Raw genomic sequence first — 11479 nt, 5'->3', positions numbered from 1 at the left:
GATCCCACACACCATGCGGAACAACTAAGCCCGTGCACCACAACTACTGAGCCCGTGTGCTACAACTGCTGAAGCCTGTGTGCCTAGAGCCCGTGCTCTGCAACAAGAGAAGCCACCGTAACAAGAAGCCCCCGCACCACAACGAAGAGTAGCCCCCGCTCGTCACAACTAGAGAAAGCCCACAAGCAGCAACGAAGACCCAACGCAGACAAAAATAAATAAAATTTTTTAAAAATTCCAGGGAAGGGCTCTCATTGGCCCAGCTGGGGCCATGCATCCACTCAGCTGACGGTGGTCATCCCTGTCCCCAATCCAGCCATGCGGGGGAGGTGGCAGGCCCAGGGGTGGGCTGACAGGCCCCCATCTTTGTCCTGGCCCAGGCCCAGGACAGTAATACTTTGTTGTGTTGCTCATGTATAAAGTTGTTTGCCACCATGTTGATGCAAAGCTGACAGATTTTTGTTCTTCTCAGGCAAAATCTGCCTTTTAGGTTGATATCTTGGAAGCTCTGACTGTCCTTAGGAAAGTGTCATCTGAACTGTGGGCCTTTACTGACTTTGTCCTTGGGGAGGCTCTGTGGTGGAGGCAGGCCAGTGAGCATGTGACGAGCCCGCCCTTTCTGGCCATGTGATTCGGCTCCTGTCACGCTCCGTTTCCTCTCATGGTCATCGAGTCGGCCAAACGCAGCCCCCCAGCGGCCAGCCCGGTGTTCCCCAGGGCTGAGGATCTAATGTCAGTAGGACACGATTCGATTCACATTGAAGATGGATATTAAGTCTTTTTACTCAGGGTCTTGTCAAGAAAAACAAATCTGCCTGCTATCAAAGGCAAAGAAAACGCCCCTTCCCGTAACAGCGGTTGTCTGTGTTCACTGATATCGAAGAGCCTGTCTGTCCCCAGGCCTCTGAGGCAGTTTTTGTCAAGGTCAGTTCGGCTGATCTTTTTCAGCAATAACCCAAAGAGGATTAAATTAACATCTGACCTTTAAAGAGCTTTATCTTTGGTGAACCAGGCTAATTAAAAAATTAAAAGGCTGCTTTTAAAAAATATTTAGTCCACAGCCTAGGGAAAACATGAACACACTGCTTACAGTGGCAGAAATATCCAATAGAAAATTCCAAACAGCAAGCTAGATCTGTTATCATGGATGAACTCAGTGTGGAGGGTTCTGGAGTCAAGCCGAAGTGGGTTCCAATACTGTCTCTGCTGCTTTGAGTCATGTGGCCTCAGGCAAGTGTCTGCTCTTCTCCAAGCTCTGTTGTCTTATTTGTAAATAGGGGTTGTTGAGAGGACTAAATGAGATAGTACATGTAAAGCCCTGTCATTTAGGTTAGCTATTAATATCACTTGGACGTGTTTACATTTTTTTAATTTAAAATTTAGCTCTACTTACTGGCCCCATTATGTTGACAGTTGAATAGGATCTCTTTGACAAAATGGCTGGGTATCCTATGCTCAGAACTCAGAGAAACCTCTTGGTTCTGAGATGGCTCTACTTTGGACCAGATGTTACCAGCCCAGATACAGCAAAGCCAGCACCCCAGCTGCCCCTGTACTCAACCAGATACCATTATGACAACTCTGCTACTACCAAAGCCATCTTGAGGAAATCGTAACATGAGAAGAGGGATGGTGGTGCTGTCCAGAAAAGTTGGGAACATTCCCGTCCTTTAAGTTCTGTTGTTACTTTTCCATTCAAGGAGATACTGATCATTGTTAAAGATTGTCATCCAAAGCAGTGTTCTTGATATTGGTTTTCTTTTCATCAGTTTATATAATACTTGAACTTATCGTTTTTGCATGTTGACAAATATCATAAAGCCATAGGGACTCTGAGATGGCCTAAAAATAAGAGCATGGACTCTTCCTGGGAGAGAGTTTAGTCTAATTTCAAAGGCCTCTAGCCTCTTGCTACTCAAAGCCTGGCACCTGGACCAAGCTTGGACATTACCTGAGCACTTGCTAGAATTGCAGAAGAGCTGGGCTGAGCCCAGACCTATTGAATCAGAATCTGCAGTTTAACAAAATCCCCAGATGGTGCCAATGCACACTACAGGTTGGAGAAGCACTGTTTTCATCCTCGGCTGCACATCAGAATCACCTGGGGAGCTTTAATAAATACCGATGCCTGGGTCCTGCCCAAAGGATCCCAACATAATTGGCATTTGGGATTTTTTTAAACCTCCCCAGCTGATTGCAATGTGTAACCAAGGTTGAGAACTTGCAGTCCAGAGACATTCTTTTCTCTAACGCATTCCTACAATATTTATTTCTCTAAAACTGAAAATCTCTCAAGCTGCAGTGAAGGCTCATTTCATGTTGTTTATGTCAATGGACAGATGGCCATTTTCTAGATAACGCCGCACAATTTGAAGATTCACTTTGAATTGTAAAAATAACCTTTAGGAATTTCTTCTGAAACTTTGCCAAGGTCTCCACATCCCTCTTTTATTGTGAAGTCCAGAACTAGACTTAGTCCTCTAACACAGCCCTAAACAGTGCTGAGCATCAGCATAAAGGACTTTTGTGTTCTTCTGAATGAAAGGTACTGTTATATATAAAGTCAGACCATTTGAATAGGGGGTGGGGGAAGGGAGCAGCTTTAATGGCCAAGTAAAAGATTCTCTCATGCCTACACTCAGTCTGGGAGTGAATGAGCCAGTTATACTAGGAGAAAATCCACCTTCCCAGTTTTGAGCTTCCCTAATGGAGCAATAAATGTGTTGTTATTTTACCAGATAATTCATAAACCTTCTTGTATCTGTAATTCACAGACAACCAAACAAACTCACCTGTACCAAGCTTTTAAACAGTTTTACTGATTCAAAAATTTGGCTGATGTCACGAGCATAAAAGTCACCTGAACCTTAGGCCTTAGAGACCAGTGACCTCCAAACCTAACTACTCAACTTATAAAGAATCATCTCTGCTGCTTAGTAAACACATATAGAGGTTTGGGCAAAGGTATTTGTGGTTTTAAAAAAGAACAGTTCTCAAACTTTAATGTGGAGGTCTTGCTAAAATTTTAGATTCCCATTCCATAGGTCTGTGGTGGGGCCTGAGATTCTGCATTTCTAGTGATCTTGAAAGTGACGCTGTGCGGTTGCTTCCCAGACCACACTTGGAGTGACAATGCCCTAGTAAATTCTAACAATCAGTCAGTTGGGGGACCGGAACTTTAGGCATCTCAAATATGCCTGAAATATGAAAACGTTCATCTCCAATGTTTATCAGCAGCTCAGGATGTGTCAACGAGAGTGGGACATAGGCTGATATAAAGTGTCAGTGGGCAAATTCAATTTCAGTTGGTGGAAGAAACTTGGTTGAGAATGTTTAATTACATTCAGGCTTTGACAACACAAGAAGAGACTGGAATCTTAGTTCCTTTATTTCTCCAGTGATATATTCTTTAAGAGTTCACCAGCAAACACAAGGGCAAGAGGAACCATTACTTTAAATTCATATTATTTTAGCTGATGTATCTGGAGCACGGTGATAAATTAATTATGACGTCTGGTCTGATTCACAATCATATTCTAACCCAATTTACACTTCGCATTTGCAGAACTGAAATGTGATGCATTAAAATGGTGCACACATCACAGATTTTTCTCTTCACGGAACCCATGGAGCGAGGAGCTCTCTCAGCTTTTTTATTGAAGCACCTGCCGATAGGCCCAGGCCAGCAGTGAATCTGGCCTCCTGCTCCCAGCACGGAGGCAGGGAGAAAGGTGGATTCGGCGCTTAAGACTCAGCCGCTGCGTAACGGGCAAAGCCTGCTTGAGAGAGGGAGTGCGAGTCCTTAAAAAAATAACTTCCGGGCTTAAAAACGAGGAGGGCTTATTCACCGGAAGGGGGAGCGGCGCGGGGTTGTTACTAAACAAAACAGATGGCAGCTGTCTGCGGCTATATAGGGTGCACTGACAAATCCCCCGGGCGGCCCCTGGCGCTCTGGGGTGCGCGAGAGAGGCGGCGAGCGTGGGCGCAGCTGCCCGCCCGTGAGGCCCGGGGAGTGCGGGGTTCGCCGCCTGCCCGCGCCCAGGCCCCGCGGCGAGCAGGGCTCCGGACGCCTGGCGGGCCGCGGCTGATCCAACTCCCGGGCCGGACAGGCGGGCTCTCGGTGGCTTCACCTGACCCCGCACCTGCTGGCACCCAGCCCCCCGTGACGCTCGGGGAGCACGTGGATCCCGCGCCGCCGGCTCCCAGGGGCTTGTTAACGACCGCGCAAGTACTTATCCCGGCCTGCGATGCTCCGCGCCCAGTAGGTGTGCGCTGATGAGTTAAGACGCGCTCTCCCGTCGTCAACCTTAAGAAGTCCCTGTGTGGGTAGAGAAGTGGTTGGAACACACACGCTAAGGATGACACCGAACCATGTCTGCGGGTTAATTTTGTGTGAAATGGGTCCCGGCCATGATTTCCATGCGGTAAACCTATTTTCCAAACCCTAAATCAAGTCATCCACACACTACCTTTTGATATCTGTCAAACGACTTTTTTTCCTACGGTTTAGAAATTTTTTCAAATGGGGAAAATCTTACAAGGCTAGAAAAGTTAAGTCGCTCTTGGAGATAAATTTTTAAAATTACTTTAATTGAAATACTAAAATGAAATTGGACAGCACTACCAGTGGGGTACTCTTCCTGAAAGACAGGGTGATGGAGTTTAGGTTTCTGAGCTGTGACTGCTCCTAGGGCAAAAGGGAGGGGATTTGGAAGTCTGAGCACTGAATAGCCAGGCATCACTATAATTTTCAAACTGCAAAGACCACTGAAGATTGAAGGCCACACAAACTGTATACATCAGTCCGTTTATCTCTAAATCAATGGGAACTGCCAGACCAGGGGCAGAGGAACTGCGTCTGCAGTCTCAGGCTAAGGTTCTAGGTCTCTGAAACGGGCTGCAAGAATGGCCACAGGGGGTCGTGGTGCATATCATGGGGTTCACTCTGGCCTGTGTGGCAGAGTCCACGAAAAAGCCTCCTGACCCTTCCCCTCATGGGCTTCTAGCCTCTCCATCAGCAAATGTCAGGGACCCAGCCTTCCTTATTTTCTTCTCAGTTGTCTTGCAGCACTTTTCACTGAAGCTGGGAAAGGCTAAGGTTCATTCATTCATTCAACAAATGCTTATTAAGAACCTTCTATGTGCTAAACCCTGGTGCTCAAACTCTGAGCAAAGCAGGTGAGAATCCCAGTCCCCTTGGTGCTTGCAAGAAGCAAGAGAAATTGATAAACTCTGTGGACAGTGTCGACCTGAAAATGAGCTGGTACTAGTTTCCTGTAAATAGGATCCTTCCTTTTGACTTAAGGAGAATTGACTCACTGAGGGTCCTCCGAACATGTGAAGCTATTATTGTATTCAGTAATGAAGAAGAAGGCATAGCTGATGGAGGAACCCATATGTTTGAAAGCATAGAAGAAAGGTCTAAGTTCTTCTTATGACTTTATCTGGTGGAGGGGTCTTTGGCCACATGCGAACCTCTCCCTGGTAATGTGGGTCTGTGGATAGAATGGAGTTTGATTGTGAGGCTTAAAGGAACTTGGACTTCATGTCTCCATTCCTCAAAACGCTTAGGTCAGATAGAAAAGGCAGGGCCTCTGGTACTCACCTTCACTGGGACCACAATCTATTAAACCTGTTTAACTGTCCTCACCCCCCTCATGTCCTCACTTCTCTCCTTCCTCACCTTCAAGTCCATGGCCAAGCATTATAATTATTCCCTTGTCTCTGTCACAGGATCTGTTTCAGTGGTTTCCACAGCCTAAAAGAAATTGTATATCCACCCTAGAAAAGCCAGAATAAACTAACTCACATGTCAAATTTCTTTGCTTTTGGCCATAGCAATAGTAATTCATTTGCGGTGATGCCGGCTGAGTATTTCACCACTTATTAAGAAGTATTTGGAAGTTAATACCAGAATGTCACATCAGGCCACAATGAATATTAGATGTAATTGACTGCACACTCACAGACACACACACACACACACACACACACACACACACTCACATTCATGCTTAAGTCAACTCTGTTATAAACTTATACATACCCATTTTACAAACACGGGTTTATTTATTCTCTTTTAATCCCTATGTTTTCTATATAGAATCTGGATTTTTAAAACTCCTCTTTATTATTGCTATCAGTTATGGTTATGGTTACACTTATTCAAGATGATATAAGGTAATATATGGATGAATTTTAAAAAATTTTAATAGTTATGCATATATTTTAAAGTATACTTGAAAAATATAAATCACCTATTAAACCATAATTTCACAGAAAATACTTAGGAGGCAAACAAGATTTTAAAAAGTGAGTTGATGAAAAATATTAAGATAATTATAATGCACATGGTACCCAGATATGACAAAAATAACACAGGCAATAAGGAATGCCTAAAAGTTAAGTCATAGGTTCACAGATGATCCAGGAAGACCAAAAAAGGCAACTGCAGCTGGCCCTGCAGAAAGGGCCCTTAACATAGTCTGCCCCAGTCTGAGTCTGCCAAACATTCCATCCGTCTTCACTAGCAGATAAATAAAATCAGGTACGCATGGCTTGAGAAAAAAATTTTTTCCCACAACTCAAGGAAACTATGCCATACAATTCTATCAGCAGAACACTTTCCGGCTCACAGGACATCTGTGTTTAATGTGATCATGGTTTTAGATCTTTAGAGCTTGAAGGCATTAGAAACATGCCAGAAATCCTCCAGTCACAGAAAAGCTGTTTCCTTTAGAAATCACCCAGTATTTAAATGCCTGTTTGGAAAGTTTTGTATAAATCATGAGCTATTTTTCACTTCCCTTGAACATTTAAACATTCAACTCTAAAGAAGCTAATTTAACGGAACTTCAAAACTTAAAATGGATTTACTTACATTTTTGTAAGAAGAAACAATCATATAGACTCTGAATCATGCAGTGTTCCTCAGGGGTACTAATGGCCTTAGCAGGATGTTTAGCATGGCTGGTTCCTGGTGCTAAATGCCAGTGAACTCCCTCTATGTCTTTGTGACAATAAACCTGCCCCCTTCCCTGAACATATGCACATTCCGACTGCCCTCAGTGGGGCAGTAGCACACTGGCTTGAAAATACAACTGCCTTACTTACTGAAGAGAAACCTGAGACCCAGAAAGAAGTGATTTGCCCAAGGACCTACACCAAACTGGTATTGTGTCGGGTTTCCAGACTGAAGAGAGCCACCGGGACTTCCCTGGTGGCGCAGTAGTTGAGAATCTGCCTGCCAATGCAGGGCACCCGGGTTCGAGCCCTGGTCCAGGAGGATCCCCCATGCCACGGAGCAACTAAGCCCCTGCGCCACAACTACTGAGCCTGCGCTCTAGAGCCCACGAGCCACACTAAAGCCCACGCGCCTAGGGCCCGTGCTCCTCAACAAAGAGAAACCACCGCAAGGAGAAGCCCACGCACGGCAACGAAGAGTAGCCCCAACTCGCCGCAACTAGAGAAAGCCCGTGTGCACAGCAATGAAGACCCAACACAGCCAAAGATAAATAAATGAATAAATAAATAAATGTTAAGAACAGAAGAAAAGAAGAGAGCCTCAGACGACCTCGCATGCTGAGGGATGACTGAACGGGAGGTGAGGAAACCTAGGAGACGTTAACCGGGGTGAGGGGGTGCCCAGCCAGGTCTAACAGAGAAGCAGAGCACGTTGCTACAGTTGCAGATTGAGCAAGTGTGAGTTCTCAAGGGACTCGGCCACCAGGTCATCTCTCCTAGGGGCTCACGGGCATTGGGGACACTTCTGACCGCATCACCTGCCGCTTCTACCCTACTTCTGACTGTATTACATTCACACTTTCCGCAAGAAAATACTAATGGGATCATTGGACATCGCCAGTATAAAGCATGCCATTAAGGCTGAGTTTTCTTGCCCGCTACCCCAATGGTGCAGTCCAAAGCTGATTGCTTTGGCTTAAGACAAACAGCCTATTTCCCCAGCAGGGGGCAGCAGAGCTCGTCAGCATCTTAAGGTCCTATTGCTCAAGTGGAGTCTGAAGCCAGACTGCAGGGATTTGAGTCAGCTCCATCCCATAGTCCTTATGTAACTTCAGCTGTTTGTGCATCAGTTTCCCATTGGTAAATTGATAAAATGACACATTGATAGTATACACCTCAAAAGATGTATGTGTGTGTGTAGAACTGGAGCTTAAATTAAAAGTATTTAGCACTTAGTAAGCATTTGATGAAACTAGCTGTTGTTTTTCTTGCTGCTACTATTACTATTAATAAGGAGAAGATGAATGATGATGATGATTAAAGTAGAAAGTTAGAACTTGTATCTCCTGAGTCCTCTTCCCTGCTCCACCAGTGCTTTTTCAGACTTTTCCACTCAAGTATCTCTATTGGCCAAAGGCAGTGAAAATGCAGACCCCAGGAGGAGGGAGTGGAGGCGAAGATTCTAAGTGTCCTAGTGTAAGTCTGATATTTGAAATCACTTGTTTTGTCTCTTTTCACTTGTTTTACCTTTGTTTTATATTTACTTTCACATATCACTTATACAGTATGAATAGATTCAATGTGTTTTTTAACATGCTATTCCTTAATATAGCCATGCCTGTTCTAATCAAATGTTTTAAATTACTTACCAGATCAGTTCAAATGTTTAGTTTTTGTCCAAAAAATATTTAAGAGAAATTAATGTCCCAGCGAGTTTCCCTCCAAGCACATGCCCAGGGGTATTCATACCTCATTCAGTGTCACCATAATTCTCAAGCCTTCGTGGTTCGAGGTTTTCGTTCCAGAAAGATCAAACAGAAAGACATGCAGTCAGTCATTAAATTGTCAAATATTTATAAAACGTAATTTTGTGGAAGACATGTAATAATTACTACAGAGGATTCAACCACACACCACCTCTAATCTCCAAGAGTTTATCATGTTTAGCCATGCTGGTGGTGGCTTCTGGATGTGACTCACATCTCTGCCTTCCCCAGCTGGTGAGGAGGGATGTAAACCCATTTGTGCCCAAATTTCAGTGGCTCCAAGACCCTTTCTCCCTACTTGGTCATAGAAAACCCTTCTTTTACATAGTCCCCTCTAAGAATCCCAGGGTCCTTACAGGTATCCACAAAGTCGTCCCATTGGCCCCTTGCTGCTTCTGGCAGTCAAATACAGCTCAGTCTTAGGATCCAACAAATCCATGGAGGTTTCCCTGTAGGCTGGCATCTACCCATGGTGCCACTGCTAGCAGCAGGGTGCCAGCAGGGCTGAAGATGTGCTATGACCCTATTCCATTATTCTCATAAAGAGAGGAGAATCTACTTTTACTTTTGCCCATTTGGGGGGTCTCACAGCAAGCTCTTGAGCTCCCAAATAACATGAACTGAGTGATACCCTCTTTCTCTTGCCACCTGAGCCAGGACTCTGTTGCCTCCAGCCTCTAGATTTCCACAGAAGTGCTACCTGTTACCTTATTCTCACTCCAATCACTGCTGTCACCACTGCCCAGATGTGCACAGAGCAGGAAACCCTCCTTGGCCAGCAGACCAGGCTGTGGCCGCTCTGAGACTGACAGAGGCTGCACCTAAGGCAAGAGATGCTAGTCATCACTCAGGGAGAGTGAGAAGAATGTGCCTAAGCTGCACTCAGCTGGAGGCTGCTTGAGCCCTAAAGTGTTATGGTCCTTCCTGGGCACACAGAGCCCCACCTCTCACAGAACGTGATACAAACAGAGGGGACTCCTACCACATTTCCTGCAAGCGTTTCCTGTAACTTGGTTTTGATTATGGCTGTATGTTTCCAAACCCCAGCTGGACAAAGATAAAATCTTTTTCATGTAAATCAGTGAATACAAATAGCTCTCGGGACTCCTTCCAGGTCCATGGGTGTGCCATTCTCTCTCTCACCTCAGAGCCTTTCCCATGCTATTCCCTCTACCTGTCTTACCTTTCTCCCTCCTTCCTCAGGCCATTCACTCTGAGTAATTCTTATTCTTCCTTCAGGTCTCAGGTCTTTCCTCAGAGAAGACTTCATCGACCCCTGGCCCCCACTTCTGAATTGGATGCCCTTCCTCAGGTCTCACATAAACCCTTCCACTTTCCTTTCTTATGATTACACTTTATAGTACTTGCCGGTTTGATTGTCTCTCTCCCCTGGAAGATTTAACCCTGTGAAAGTGGGGATCATAACTGTAAAAAGACAGTCCTTGCCTGATGTTCAACAGACATGTCATCAGTACTTATTAACTGAATGCAGGAATGGAGGGTGGCTTAGCTCCACCCTCCAGAAACTTTCTGTGTCACATGGTAAAGAGGAGAGAAATAACTATTGGGCAGGATATATTTTTTTGGTCTAAGCCATGTTCAGATGAACAAAATGACCAAATTGTGGTACAGCCAATCAGATGCTTTAGACCATCTTAGGAAACTATTTGACTCATCTTAAATACAATAATATCCAGGACAGAGAAACTGATGATGCAATCTTACTCTCCAAAACAGAAGGTCTGGCAGCCATTTAGTCATGTTGTGACGATCCTGCTGTGATAACTAATGCCTGACATAGGGGACTTGAACTTAGGAAACCCTTAGTTTGCAACTTTGACTTCATAGTAAAGCTCCCCTTCCATTAGCTTTGCCAAAGCCACAGCTGTTAGAGTAGCTGCCAATAAAATCAGCACATTCGTAAAAAGCAGAGAGAAGTACGGTGCAGAGCAAAGAGTGGCCAAGAGGAAAGCAGGAGATGAAGCCCCAGCTCCTTCACTCCACCTTTCTGAGTCTCACGTGTCTAGAAAGAGGAGCAGGATGGAATGAGTTCTTCCTGCTCTGCCAGCACTGACTGGTTACCACTCTGGGCAAAGGTCCACTCCAGGCCAGCACTTGGCAATAACATTGGTCACCATACCTGCGCTTTCTGGGATGTGGGGCTTCACAGTAGTTAGCAGTCTGGGTCTCAGAGAATTGTGACCTGGAACACTTCTCTTGCATACGCCTCGGTTTCCTCATCTGTAAAATGGAGATGATGATAATAGTACCAACTTCATCAGGTTCTTATGATTAAATGAGAGAAGTTCTTATACGTGAAGTACTCAGAACAGTGCCAGGCACATGGCACGCCCTCAATAAATATTCCCCATTGTTGTTCAGTGACTGTACATGGTTTATAACACTTCCATATTCTTGTACTCTGCATGTGTGTTTTACAGTTAGAGAAACAAATAGGTCTTCTATCATTAATAGAGCATTGGGAATCCTGCCTCAGTAGGAAATGTGATCAACTCCCATTCTTTCCATTTCAAAGGAGCATTTGTGAAAGTCATTTGCATTGCATTTTGAACTATCTCATAAGCTGTGGCATTTGATGGTGAAAATTGAAATACCTATACATTATTTCTTTTAAAGAAAGGAAACCATGGTGATTATTTATTTATTTATTTATTTATTTATGTAGCATCACAGTGCATTGTAAAAGTAAGAACTCTTTTTGAAAGTCTTTTTTTTTTTTTTTTTTTTTT

At 44.5% G+C, this 11479-nt stretch overlaps 1 long non-coding RNA gene across 1 annotated transcript; it reads right to left on the bottom strand.

Annotated features, from left to right (window-relative positions):
- Positions 1-4273: 4273 nt before the first annotated feature.
- On the bottom strand, positions 4274-10927 carry LOC136793920 (uncharacterized). The gene is made up of 3 exons (XR_010840004.1): positions 10870-10927; positions 8713-8741; positions 4274-4318 (listed from the first exon to the last, which is right to left on the bottom strand). It is a non-coding gene; the product is annotated as an uncharacterized lncRNA (long non-coding RNA).
- Positions 10928-11479: the final 552 nt, after the last annotated feature.

Source organism: Kogia breviceps, chromosome 3 (genome assembly GCF_026419965.1).
Source record: "Kogia breviceps isolate mKogBre1 chromosome 3, mKogBre1 haplotype 1, whole genome shotgun sequence".
Lineage (NCBI taxonomy): Eukaryota > Metazoa > Chordata > Mammalia > Artiodactyla > Physeteridae > Kogia > Kogia breviceps.
Note: the sequence above shows the minus strand (reverse complement) of the source record. Positions and strands in the feature narration are given on the sequence as shown.